The sequence below is a fragment of the Phoca vitulina genome, unplaced genomic scaffold (assembly GCF_004348235.1).
Source record: "Phoca vitulina isolate PV1807 unplaced genomic scaffold, GSC_HSeal_1.0 scaffold34, whole genome shotgun sequence".
In the NCBI taxonomy this organism is placed as follows: domain Eukaryota; kingdom Metazoa; phylum Chordata; class Mammalia; order Carnivora; family Phocidae; genus Phoca; species Phoca vitulina.
Genome location: NW_022589737.1, coordinates 890,506 through 904,327, shown reverse-complemented (window position 1 = coordinate 904,327; position 13,822 = coordinate 890,506). Strand labels below are relative to the sequence as shown.

Genomic DNA, 13,822 nt, shown 5'->3' with positions numbered 1-13,822 from the left:
CTAGCAATCTGGAAGTTAGCAGGAGGTAGCCGTCCCTATCTCATTGCCACCAAGAGGCTCTAATGTATTGGGGTACCTTCCCAATGAGAGCTATGCCACTGCAAGGAGCAAGTCACTTTCCCTGGGAACAGCCTCCAGGGAAGGCTGGGGAATCCCATCCAGCTCCTTAGCTTTCCTCCAGATCAAACACAAGTGAGGAGTGCCCCAGGGGACTACTGCCCCACTGTGAGTCTGGTCTCTCCTCCCAGAGCTGAGAGAGGGCATGGTGGGAGAGGCGCGCCCAACGTGGCAGCAGGGCAAGACCACCACGTAAACACAGGCCACAGGAGAGCAGCAGACTTGAGCTCCCATATCCCTGGGCTCTCCTGCTTGATTTCTGTCCCTGTGGTCCCCCTGAAGACTAGAAAACTCAGAGGGCCCGCCAGCAGGAGCTCTTCCAGCCCCCACATCCAAATAGGTGAGGCCCAACTGCTGTTATAGCTACGTTTTTCCATTTCCCTCACCTAATCAGAGTTAGACAGGTCCTACCAATAATGGACTAAATATCCCCTAGAGTCCCACCACCTTCTCCAGACACATGGTGCCCAGGGGTCTGGATCACACATTTTAGCATTTATAGGCCATAGAGTCATAAATAGTAGACCCAGAAGGGGCCTTAAAGACAATCTCGTGTAACTTCCTCATTGTATAAAATGAGATGCTAAGAGCCAAAGACGGTTAAGAGACATGTCAAAGGTCACACAGCTTATCTCCAGCCTGACGTGAATTTGTCTGGGCTCTGCAGTAAGATCGTATAGCTCCTAGAGAAAAAGGCCTTGATTCCAACGCAGCATGCTACTGGGCATGCATTAAATAGCGGGCTCAGGCCATGCTCGCTGACAGACAGATGAATCACCAGGGAGGGCTCAGAAGTGAGAACAAGCACCTGTCACCACAGGGCCCTGGGCATACCCAGGAGCCTCTCTGGGCCTCTCTCAGCCTCTGACCTGGAACTAAAACCACAATTCACACAGAGTATGGCCTCACCTGAGAAAGGGCAGAAACAATCCTGTACTCCCAAGGCTTAACACAGACCTGGGTACAGAGTATCACTCAATGACAATGGGCTGTCAGAGCGAAAACAGATGAACCTCTGGGGTGGGGCTCACCCACCCCCACCCCCCCATTCTACCGTAGACCCACAGTGCTACCCTGGAATCAGGAAGACTGTGCCCACCCCACACCTAAACAGAGTTAGCAGGCCCTACCACTAATGGGCTCAATGTCCCTTGGTGTCTGTCGGGATTGCAAGTCAGAGGACCATGGGTATGAGCCTCCATTCTCCTCACCCCAGGCTCCCGGGGGACTTACAGCTTGGGCTGCACTACAGTCTGCCAGCCCCACCCATCGCCATTACTACACCTCCCCGTCCTTAAATCTACCTCCACCCCTTGTGCAGGCCAGCCCAGCCCCACATGCAACTGAAGGCTTCTAAAAGTAAAAATACGGATCATCTTCTAAGTGTTCGTTTCCATAACAGCTGGTTGCTCTCCCTAGAGTTGGCCAAACAAAGGTATGGGTAACGGAGAAGATGGGTTCTGCTGGTTCCTTTAAAGAGATTCTCAGGAGAGGAATAGGTGGACCTCGGGGCCAAGCAGCACTCAGAGCTCAGCAAGGCGCTTGCTTTGTCTCCAAAAGACTAAAGAAAGGAGCGTTGTTGTAAAAGGTAGACCTGGGTCACCCTATTTAATGTGAACAGGTAGGGACATCCACCACCCCTTCCTGGAACCCCCACTGTAGCCACTCTCTGAGCCCCAGCTCCTCTCACCTGTCAAACAATATAGCAACGCCCATTCCACCTGCTTCATGAAGCTGAGAGGATTAAATGAGAGAGCGCCTGAGGATGGGCTTTATTAGGAAAGAAAATTAATGTGCGCCATGAGCTTACCATGTGCCTAGCATTTTTAGATACTCTATTCCAGAGTTTTCATAGCACTCCTATATGCTCTGTATTATTATTATCCTAACTATATCTCCAAAAAAAACAGGCTCAGAGAGCTTAAGTGAGATACCCAAGGATACCCAGCTCAGTAGTAGTAGAACCAGGGTCAGAACCCAGAATCTGACTCCAAAGCTTGTGTTCCTTCTCCCAACTGCACACCCATCTCAACAACAGAGGCAAACGTCACCCTTGATGAAGAGGCCAGTGAGTCTTCAGACTGAAAAGCTGCCCTCGTGGAGCCAACCGCTATTGCTAGGACCCATCCATTTGGCCAGGAAGGCCATCGGGCAAGTCAAAGCCAATGCCTTCTGCTGTCTTGAGACCCAACAACACAAGGGCAACCCAGGGCCCAAGCCCTCCTGGTGCTTTTGCCACTGTGCGGTGTCACCATGCTGGCTCGGTGGTAGCAGTGCTGGTTTCAATGACTGCCTAGTCATTGAAGGAAGGAGGAAACAGAGAATCATGGAACTTCAGGCTGAAGGGGCCCTCTGAGAGCAAGGTCAAGCTCCTCATTGGATAAGTGAGGAAACTGACACCCAGAGGTCAGCCACTTGTTGAACGTCACACAGCCAGGCAGGGGCCAGGTCTAGAGCAGAATCCACCATCCTCCAACTCCCAGTTCAAATTGTTATTCTCACCACCATCCCAACCACTCTGATGTGGGTCAGCTTCATGGGCCCTGAGAGGCCCAGGTGTGGGCCTATAATCTCTGCTCTCTTAGCTTAGGAAAAGCAGGGATGGTGGGTAAGAGAGTTGTGCTGTAGTCAGGAATGGAATTAGTCGGTTTGCTTCATGTACTGAGTCATTAGCCTAAGTTCTACCCATTGAGAAGTCAACGGGAAAAGTCCTCTCAGAAATCCCTCAGTCACCAATCCAGGGAGGCCTAGGTGGTACTCTGGAGGCTGTGGTGGCCCCCCTGACCCCCTGACATGCTAGGAAGGGGCTGACCTCCACACTCTAGTTCAGGTTGGCCCCCAGCAATCCCTATGAGCCCTGTGACCTGGAGGGTCTCAAGTTCCACTCCTCCCCCTCCAGCCTTGCTTGGCCAGAGCTCACCCCCACCCCTGCACTGACCCTGCTGAGAGCTCACCTCCACGCTGTCCTCACTACTTAGTGGCATCCCATCCCACTCATGCTTCCTTTACTCTAACAGTCGATTTATACCCATTTTCATGGCACCTCTGTGCATCTGTGTGTCATCTCTTGCGTGTTTCCAGGTTGAGTCTGTCCACCCGCAAACCGCACACTGCCTGAGGACAGGGTCTGTGTGTCTACATCTACCACGGCCCTGGCTGGGGTCAGCACGCAGCGGGGCAGCACCAGGCCACAGTGTGACTGGCTGTTCAACGGTTGTTGATGGTGCCAGTGACCTGTGAAAGGCCTCAGGCCATGTCCCCGGGGAAGCGAAAAAGAAGGGGAACGGGGAAGCTGGGTAATCCACCAACTGGATCCTCCGTCCAAAATAACATGGGGAGGGAAAGGAACCTGATTGAGCCTCTGCTGTATGCCAGACACTGCTAGGTACTTTACAAATGCTCTCTCCGCAATTCTTTGAGCTTTATATTTTTTTATTTCTCCCTTTACGGGTGGAAAAGCTAGTGTCTAAATTCTTACAATTAGAAACTAGCAGAGCTAGGCTCTGGGGGCAGTTTTATCTGAGGCTAAGCCCATGCTCGGTACTCTGTCCACAGCCGGCAAGCTCCTAGAAGACAGGGATTTCGTGCTACATGCTTTTGTCCTGTTTGGTTTTGCTGCTTGTAGCCTCAAAGCCTAGAACCGTACCAGGCCTACATACAGGAGACAGGCTATAACTATTTGCTGGACGAAGGAACAAAGGAATGAATGAAGACCATGCCGCCTCTCCCCGGCAGGACAGGAAAAGGGCTTGTGAAGTCAGGTTCCTAGGCTCTATTTCCAGGAATCTTGGACACTGATTTGTTCCTTCTCTCCAACCAGAGAAGTACCCAATGTATTAAAGTTCCTCCAACGGCCATGTGGAGGATGGGTGGGTTTACTAGGCCTGGGATAGGACTGGGAGTGGAAGCATGAGCTGAACACAAAAGACTAGATCTTAATGAGGCGGGGGGATTTAAAAGTGTTCTCGGTGCTCTGTGATCTGCTGATTCTGAGGCCACTCTCTGGCCCAGGTGGATCTGGCCTCTCCCAACCCCGGGGGGGCTCCCTCATCCACGCTGGGTGCCTCTGCCACCTTGTCTGAGCTGTACTGAAATTGGCCACATTCCTATTAAGCAGAGAAACTACCAGTTCCACCACCCACTCCAGCCCCATCCGAACCCTCAAAAGATCCTGCTCCAGGCCCCAGGGCCAGCTGCTTTTCTCCACATTCCAGCCAAAAATAATATGAGAACGAAGCTGTTTGGTGGAGACTTAATCTAATCTTCGTTGCTTCAGTTTTAAAATATCCTGCCTGGTTTAGGGTTTCTTATTACACACAGGGATGTGTTTTTAGTGAGATAGGTCTTAGTAGAAATGGCCTTCTTGTAATTAGAAACCCAGTCAGGCAGGGCCTGCAGTGAGGCATCCAAGCCAAACAGCAGATCCCCCTGAAGACAGCACATTTGCAGCCGCGAGCTCTTCCCGAGCTGCCCGACGGCTTGCTTCTCCCTTACTCCTGGGGGATCTGGAAGGATAAAAAGCTCTGGGAGAAGGACTGTACCCTCCAACTCGTATGCATTCCCTTAGCAAAACCGTTGCTCCTTCTACCTCCACCCTGCATCTCCCCACTCTCACCCCCGATCAGAACAGAGACTAAGATGTTGCTCAAGACCGCTGGAGGAGGATATGTGGAGGAAAAAATTACCCCCAAGACGTCCCCATGGATGAGGGAGAATTAAAGGCAAGCATTCCACTGGAGCCACGTCTCCAGTATCAGGGCTAGCACTGAAATACCAGGCATGGGAACAGGAGGAGACTCCAAGTGCGGATACACTTTTGTGTAAGTGCTGGGTGTAACTTCTTGGGCTTTCTGGCCCAGAACCTGCTTTGATCTGCTAGCATGGAGACTGCTAAGTGAGGTTCAAGCTGCGGCTAGCTCCGGACCAGTGCCCATCCCCCCAGCCCGACCAGATGTCACACACCAGTCCAGGCTCAGGCCTCTTCTTTCCGCTGGCACAAAGGGAAGGGGCTGAATTTCTGATAAGTCAGATTCTGCGTTTATCGGATGCTTGGAAGCTCTTCCAGGTGGCACCACTGGGGAGAAGCACCGCTGGTTCCCCCAACTTAACTGCCCCTCCTGATAAAGTGCAGGGGGATTTGGGGATCGCAATGGGGTTTTCAAATTCCAGGATATAAAGAAAGGCAGGCCTTCAGCCCCTTCGCCCCCAGTCTCAGAACTCCTGGGAGTTGTGGGGAAAGAAAGGCTCTGGATCAGGCAGGGAAAGAAAACACAGGGAAGAATGTGACTCTGCTGCTCAGAAGCCTCTCTTCGTTTCCTTTATTATTTAGAGCGCACCCAGTGCAGGAGTCAGGGAGTCATGCAAGATTCGCCCCTCGGTAGCCTAATGAGGGACTCGTGCGATACATTCCACTTTACAGATGAAGAAACCGAGATCCAGAAGCTAGGTGACCCGCTGGAGTCATGTAGCCAGACAGTAACAGAGCATAAAACCACCAGGCCCCCCAGTTTCAGCTTAAACACTAGCTCAGCATGCTGACCTGCCAACCTTGATTATCTCCTTCCTCCCTTTCCCACCAGGTATTAGATTTAATTAAATTAGCAGATCCCCATCGCAACAAGTCCGGCCATGCATCCTGACCAGAGACCAGCCAGGGCAGTTACTCCCTCTAAATTCTGCTTCTCAATATAATTCAATCTTCAATAAGTCACAGATCACATGTGAAGTGTTTTTATACAAAGCATGGTGTGTTGGCTAGAACCAAGGCTGACGGTGGCTCACGATGATTTCATTTTCCGTATAACTTCCTCTGCTTTTCCTCCGTGGCATCGCTTCGCCCTCTCCATACTCTGATCTGCATTTTGTTTGATCCAGACACTTGGCTTCACATGCCGTCACCTCCAGCAATTACATCACACATTTATATATATCTTACAGCATCACAGTCCTTGTGCCACACAGCATAGGAAAAAGGAAAACTTATAACAGCATTTCTCACCTTCCTCGAACTAATTTAGAAAATGTGCTTTAAATTAATCAGGAACAAAAGTTTGAAATCGGAGATAGAATTGGGGGGGGGGCACTAAATAAATAGCAAGGAAATCTTGCAACATGTTGGAAGCCTATAAATTTTATAGGTTGTTTCTTTAATAAAAACAAATTCAATTGCTAACAACACAGTATTATTAAGCCGCTAACGTTTAAAAATCTAATTTGGCCTGCTCTGCTGCTGTTTATGTTGCATTCACCCAGGGTAAGGAAGTCAGGTTGATGGGTTTGGTTTGGTTTCTAAACCAGGCTAATAGAGCCCCCTTTAAAAAACCAGCCTTTTTGCTTTCTAGGCATGCCTTGGTCCCTAATGAGTTACAGTCCCAGGCTGAAGATGGACATGGCAGACAGAAATTTAACACACACTCTGGTGCACCCATAAACATCAAGGCCAAGGGAGAGGAGGTATGTTTCCAGTTAAGTTAAAACTCCATGAATTCAGGATTCTCCACTCACAAGACAGTAATTCTCCTTATTTCATCACTAACTTACTTCAAATGTGTTTATACAATTTATTGCTACTGAACTTCCAGGCAACTGGTGTAGAGTTAATGAAACCCAGCTTGGAGAAGCTTTGAGCTTTGAACAACTAACCACAGTTTAAATGGTTATGACATGTGGTCAAAGCCACAGCCCAGCCCCACTGCAGTTTCTGTGTTAGGACCTAGTCAAAAACCTTGTCCTCTCACCTTTTGTGCCAAATAGATTGAAAAAGGGGAAAGCGCTGAAAAATAGCCTTCCATGTTTCTTCTCAAGGTTCCCAGCCTTTCTCCCTGACATTTTAACACATTTGTCTTACTAAATGCAAGGCAAAGCCCCCCCCCGCCCCCCCCCCCCCCCGGGCCCCAAGTAAATATTTTAGTTGCAGTTTGAATTGGCAGCCAGTTGAAATCCAGTTTGAGTTTAATTGAACAGGGTCAGGCCTACATAAAGCAGTGTTGAGACAGGGTGTAAGGGGGAGGCACCAGGCAGCACTTAAAGTCAGGCTCAGTGTAAGTCCAAAAGGCAGTATCAGAAGGCACAGGTGACCCTGCACTGGGAAAAGAAGTAAACTCGTCTTTCTGAATTACTTGGGACATTGATTTTTTATTAATCCTCATTGTCACATGGCACCCTTCCCCAAGCTCTGTCCACGTGGGAACTCCAGGAGCCTCCCTCTTTTTAAACAGGCCCATTTTGGAAGAGTAAAGGGGACCCCAGCCACTGCCGCACAATAAAAGCCCCTTTTGAAAGCACCACTTTCATTAACTTAAAGCAATCTATAGACTTAAAAGCATGGAGCAGTAAACTCCCAGAAAGGATCATAAAACAGCCAGTCTCAAGTTGGGTACACTTCAGTGCAATTTGCACGAGGCATTTTACTGTGAGCACTGGCCGGGCCCATCTCCCTCCAGTAACCCCCTGCCCCTTATTCTGAGCAGCTTCTCTTTCTCTGGGCTTTCATGCCTTTCGCGCTCACAAAGGGGAGGCGGTGACTGGGGAGTCTCCGTGGGGTCATGGCTCCCTCCCGCCCTCTGGCTCCCGGAGGGAGAGCTCACGAATTCCAGGCCTGCAAAAAAAAAAAACAGCCTCGGAGCTTCGCTGCCCGCGGGGCAGTCGCGAGGCCCGAGGCCCGAGGCCCGAGGCCGCTGCGGCCACTCGTGGGTCCCGCGTCTTCTGAGTCCCCGCAGCGCCGTCTGGCTGCCTGAGCGAGGGGTGCGGAAGGCTGGGACTGTGGGCTCAAGACTGCAAAAAGGAAATTTCAGATCTTCCTTTCGCACAGCCCCTTACACACTTCGCTTCCCTAGTTGGCCAGAGGGATAACCTCCCTCCCCGGTTCGGACTTCTCTCCCACCGCCCGAGCTAGGCCTGAGCCATGCGGGTATAGAGTGGGGTTGCCGGGTGCAGCTCGAGTGGGGAGATCACGAGTCCAGAGACAGGAGGAGGCCCCCTTCCCTCTCCCTGAGGCCCTGAGGCCTCTGGAAGGCCGGAATGGCAGGGTAAGCGAGAGGGCTAGGGGCTAGGGCTTTGCGTAATATATCGTGTGTTTGAATACCATCATTTCCTCAGCTTTGGGGAGGGGAGGGTCGCCTAGATCTGCCTAAAATGTGAAGCTTTTGGCTTCCACCAGTTGGAGAGCACTCGATAACCGAAAAGTCAACACGCTGGAGAAGTCCCCGAGGCAAGTGGGGTGAGGGCAGAAGACCCAGAGCGCCCCCGTTTCCCAGGCTGAACACACAGGCCGCCCGGCGTGTGGGCTTCCCCGCTGCGCCGGGGGGAAGGAAGCACCGGCAGCGCCTGCGGGTCTAGAGCCCGGGGCTCCGGCTAGGACGCCGGAGTTCGAGCCCGCCTTGCCCTCGGCCGCAGCCCGGACTCCCCGGGCGCGATGCGGCACCTCGCAGCTAGCGCCCCCCGCGCAGGCCGCGGTCCCTGCGGGCCACCCGCACCCGCCCGCCGCGCTGCGCCCGCAGCCCCCCAAGTGGCTTCCAGAACCCGCAGAGCCGCCAGGGTCGGTCCTCGGATCCACTTCGAGCCCTGTGAGGCTGCCCTGTCGCTTCACCCAGAACGTCCCTTCGATTTGTCCGCTTCCCGGAATCTTTCTCCTAGGACCGGGTCCTGCGCGCCTCAAGTCCTCTGCTCCAGATCCGCTTTCGGGGAGAAGCAGCAGAAATTCGGGGCTCGCCTGCCATGGCCCGGATCAACTACTTTCATCGCCTGCCTAAACGTTTTTCCACCCACGGAGCATGGGGACCCGCTCGCGCGACCCTCCCCCAAATTTCAATAGCCTCATCCCAATAAAAAGCCGTGATCCCGTGGCAAAATACTAAAAACGCCACCAGTTCCGCCGAGTCCAGCCTCAGATGTAAGCCCAGGCCCCCAACTCCTACCTCCAGCCGCCTGCTCTGGCCGGGGGTGTAGATCCGATCCCTAAGCTACTCAGCAGCCCCTCTTCAGTCCCGCTTCTGAAAACAGCCTGAATCCTACAACCCAACTCTAGCGTGGCCCTGAAGCCCAGCCCTGATTCAGGGCTGCTGCACCACCACCGGCCACCCCCCGCCCCACTGCCATTCCTAGCCCGTGTCCCCACCGCTCAGGAACCTCGGTCTCTCTCGCCCAGAGCCCCCAGAAAGGACTGCCCGCTTCGCTCGTTTCTTCCTCGGGTTCGGGAGTCAGGAGAACCCCACTCGCCCAACCCGAAAGAAACGCAAACTTTGCGCGGCAGACTCGGGACTCTGCCCCATCCCCCTCAGCTCACGGCTGTTGGGCGCTTTCCGTCCCCCCTTTTACGAACTCGTGTCCTAGTTCTCAGGCCAGGAGGGCTCCTTATTCCCAAACCTCGCCCTGGGCCCCTACGCCTCCCCGACCTCGCCAAAGACTCCCAACAATCCGCCGAAAGCCAGTTACCCTACAAATCGCTCCTCCAGGGGCGAGGGTCCCTGAGCGTGGCCCCTGGGAGCCCGATTGCCCTGAACCACAGCTCGAGTTGCGCCGTCCCCACCGATCCGCGGGCAAAACCCCACTCGCCCTGGCTCCCCAGGCCGGGCGGGACGCGCGGCCGCGGCTCCTCCACTCCGGTCACACGGCCCGAGGCTGGGGCTGCTCCTGCTCGCAGCCGCCCGTAAGGCAGCTCCCGGCCGGTGGCGCCGAGCAAGCGCCGGCCCAAAGGGCGCCCGAAGCCGGGAGCAGGCGAACGTGGAGCCGGCCCGCGGTTCCCAGCCTCGCCCGCGGAGCGCCCAGCCCCGAGCTGCCTGCCCCCGGGCTCCGGCCCGCGCGCCGGTCCCTACTCTCTGGCCCCCCGGCTTTCGCGGCGCACGGCTCCCCGCCCGCCCGCCCGCCACGGTGTCTCGGGCCCGCGGCTGTCCGAGTCCGCAGCCCCTCTCCTTGCACCCGCGGACAATGCGCGCCCGGCCACGGGCCCGAGCGGGGCGAGGAGGCGGCGGCGGCGGCGGCGGCGGCGGCGGCGGCGGGGCTGCGCGCGGGCCGGGCCGGGGCTCGGGCGGGCCGCACGGCTCCGGCCGCCTCCTTCCCGGGCCTCGGCGCCGCTCGCGCTGCTTCGCTCCGCGCTCTCCCGGCGCTTCCCCAGCTTCTCTCTGCACGCTCCCGCCGTCCCTCTCTGCTCCCTGCCTCCCTCCTCCCTGCTGCCTCCCTCTCTCTCCTCCCTGCTGCCTCCCTCTCTCCCTCTCTCCTCCTTGCCCTGTCGCAATGAATAATACTCTGGCTTGGGGACTGGAATAAAACACACGCGCTCTGAGGCAGCCGCCCGCAGCAGCAGCAGCCGCCGCCGCGCCGCCGCCGCCGCCTGCAAAAGCGTCTCTGACATGGAAATGAATGACAGCTTACCTGATGCCAATCTTCATCAGACTGACACCGGCGTGACAACACAGCCTATACTTCCCAGCACTGCTCGGGACGTCAGCGGCACAGGGACCCGCCCCCCGGAGCCCCCCCACACACCTCCCCTCGCCCCACTCCCCCCTCTCTCCCCACCCCCCTCGCCCCCACCCACTCCCGGCCCGGCGCTTCCAAGTCGGAGCCGCAGCTGGAGTGTCTCCCTCTACTGGAGGCTTTTCCGAGCGCGGGCCCGCTCCTGCTGGCGGGAGGCCGAACGGCGCTGGAGAGGAAGCCGCGCACTGCTAGCCCGCCGCTGGCCAAGGGACGCGGCGGACGCCCTCCGGACTGGGGACACCGCCCCCGCCCCCGCCACCCCACCCCCACGCCGCGTCCTCTCTGCAAACCACCGAGGCCAACTGGCACGACCTCCTGGGCTCAGGGGATGGCGAGGAGGGGGAATTTTCCGTGCACCCCGAGAGAACTCCCCCGAAATCATGAAACTTAAAGCTGGCGAGGAATCCTTCCCTCCACCACCACTCCTCCCCCCGCACCCCCACCCCATTCCTGCCTGATGGCCTCATTTTTATGATTGCATTTGAATAATTCTCATTACCCTGGCCCCAGAAAAGGTGCTCAGATGACACTCTGGTTAGTTATTCCTATTCTCAAGAGCTTTTTCTGCTGTGGGCTTCCTGGGGCGTTTGGCTCACCGAGGGGAGACTGTAATGGGGTGGGGCAGAGGGAGAGATAAAAGGGTGTAGAGGCCTTGTTAGTAAATCACTTCTTTGCAAATGCCTGGCAAGCCTATTCTAAGCCATTGCTATTTTCATTCTAAAAAGTCCCAGAGTTCTGAGGGTCGGGGTGGTGTAATATAAAGGGAGCGACCAGCTGGGCTGTTTCGGCCTGGGCCGGCTAGGGTGGCTTCCTTCTACTTCACGGAAGAAATTCACACTGGCGCCGTCTAAGAAGACCAGTGCAAGCTTGCATTGTCATACATGTGCTTTCTTTCATTCCAAAAAGATTACGGTCCTACTAAGTGCCAGGCATAGGCACCCAGCCACCTACAGATGCAGGCTTGCTTGCTTCCACAACTTAGCACATGGCCCTCTGCATAAAGGGAAAAGAGAACCCCTTCCCCCTTGACTTTTGCTCCTTGCTCCCCATAGAGGAGCCCGTTCAGCCACAGTCAGGCAGCGATTGATCCTCTGACCCCAGAGCAGGCAGGGGGCCTGGATAAAGCCTAGACAAAGACACTGATGTAAGCAAGGAAAGCAGAAAGTGAAACCCAAGCAGGCCAGGTTTTCAGTAAAGAATCTGACCCAAGAAGTTGAAGGCTCCCCCTTCACTCTTTGCAGGCCTCTGGGTCACTCCTCATCTGCCTCCATCCTGAGCCAGGATGAGAGCTATTAGCATTCCAGGGCTCAGAAGAGGCGGTTGAGGCCTTTTCTGCATCATATCCCAGATACACTAAATACTCTTTGTCCAGATCTCCCCAGTCCCTCCCAAATTCAAACTCCAAAGTTCCTTGTGGAAGAAAGTCTTCACTGAGAGCCCCTTTTATAGATGGAGTTGAATCCTCTCACCTTCACCTGGAACCTCCAAAGACTTCACTAGGTGGATTTATGTCACCCCAGCCTCTGATCTGTGGTCAGAGACTCTGGCTGCTGACAGCATAATCGCTATTATATATTATACATTGTATAATAATATAATAATAATGAATGCACTTGCCCTTTTTATGTAGTACAGAAGCGGCTCTTGATTCTCCAACCCAGAGGCTGGAGGTCAGGCTGCCATAAACTCTCAGAGGGAAGCCCTCTTCAGATACAGGAGGGGGAGGGGAGATCCATTTGCCCCTGCCTGGGAGCCCTGGAGGGAAGGTTTTCTCTCTTTCTCGGGGCGCCCAGTGAGTTGCTGTAGCCTGCAGAGTCAGAGGGGAGAATCAGGCTGACCGTAAATACTTAACCCCATCAGAGAGGTGTCAGTGAGCCATAAATAGTACTGCAGGCAACAGCCATGCATCACTGATTCACACTTGTCACACCCCTCATTTTTTAAATCTAGCTCTGTGCCCAGCTCTTTCTTGATACGGGAGATCCATTGCCATGAGCTGTTAATTTTTGGAGTCTTTTAAATACCGTGATTCCTACTAATACCCTTTTGATGCCTTACACTGTACACTGTAATTTAAAATAAATGTATCTTGCTTTAACTACATTTGTAATTTGCAAAGGCTTAAAAAATGATTACCTAAATGTAACCATCGTTCCCATAATCATTCAAAGCAAACATTTGTCCTGCACCCACTGGAAGCTCAGCTGTGTGCCCCAGCTGAGGATAAAGAGCAGAAGCAAAGAAGTTCAAGTTACAGTTCCTGTCTTCAAGGAGCTTTCGTTCTAGCTGAAGAAGGCAAAGCACCACTACATAAAACATTAAATGATAATAATACAAGAATCCGACAGACGACACAAGCTAGTGAATACTTACTGAACACATGAATCAACAACATGTCAAATTCCAGGAGTTCCATATCTAAATGTTGGCTCTGGCAGCGAGTAGAGAAGGGACAGAGCAGAAATTAAGTCTATAGAACGCACTTCACATACTCTACAGTCTCTCCCCCATCATCCTTCTGAGGATGAAGAGGGTGGAGAGGGGCACACATGTCATGTAAGTCACCAACACATCAACATTGTGAGCAAACAGGAGCTCCTCCCAATCCCAGTCATCACTCTTAAATGTTGCTGTTCCTATGGCTCGGTTCTGGGCCCTTTTCTCACTCTGTCTGCACCTGATTTGTCTTTAGGATAAGCAATTCATACCAGCCCAGATTGTCCCCTCTGAGCTGTGGACATCTACAATCAATGGCCTAACTGAGTCCTGTCATTATCAGCCTGTGGATAAAATTTAAACTTGTCTGTATTAGTCTGCTCAGGCCACCGTAACAAAGTACCACAGGGCAGGTGGCCTGAACAACAGACGTTTATTTTCTCACAGTTCTGGAAACTGGAAGTCCAAGATCAAGGTGCCAGGAGGATTGGTTCCTGGTGAGACCTCTCCTCCTGGCTTGCGATGGGACTTTCTTGCTGTGTCCTTACATGGCCTTTCCTCTGTGTGTACCAGAGGGAGAGAGCAATTTCTGATGTCTTTCTCTTTTTACAAGTGCACCATTCCTACTGGATTAGGGACCCCCTCTTCTGACTTCATGTAACTTTCATTACCTCCTTAAAGCCCCTATCTCCAAACACAGTCACGTTGGGAGTAAGAGCTTTGAATTTGTGTGTGGGGGCGGGGGGGGGGCGGGGGGAGACAAAATTTAGTTCCACACACCAGTTCCCTCTATTCT

At 53.7% G+C, this 13,822-nt stretch overlaps 1 protein-coding gene across 5 annotated transcripts in view; it reads right to left on the bottom strand.

The window, feature by feature from the left end:
- PKNOX2 (PBX/knotted 1 homeobox 2) overlaps window positions 1–13,822 on the bottom strand; it is a 278,261-nt gene that overhangs the window by 245,439 nt on the left and 19,000 nt on the right. For 2 of the 5 annotated variants that reach the window (XM_032426347.1, XM_032426352.1), the window contains exon 1: window positions 10,486–10,570. The exons of 1 other annotated variant lie outside the window; for it this stretch is intronic. The gene's annotated coding sequence lies outside the window, so the exon portion shown is untranslated. Of the gene's footprint in view, window positions 1–9,032; window positions 9,855–10,485; window positions 10,571–13,822 lie in introns of those variants that run through there. 2 more of the 5 variants (XM_032426348.1, XM_032426349.1) reach the window with 2 other exon arrangements.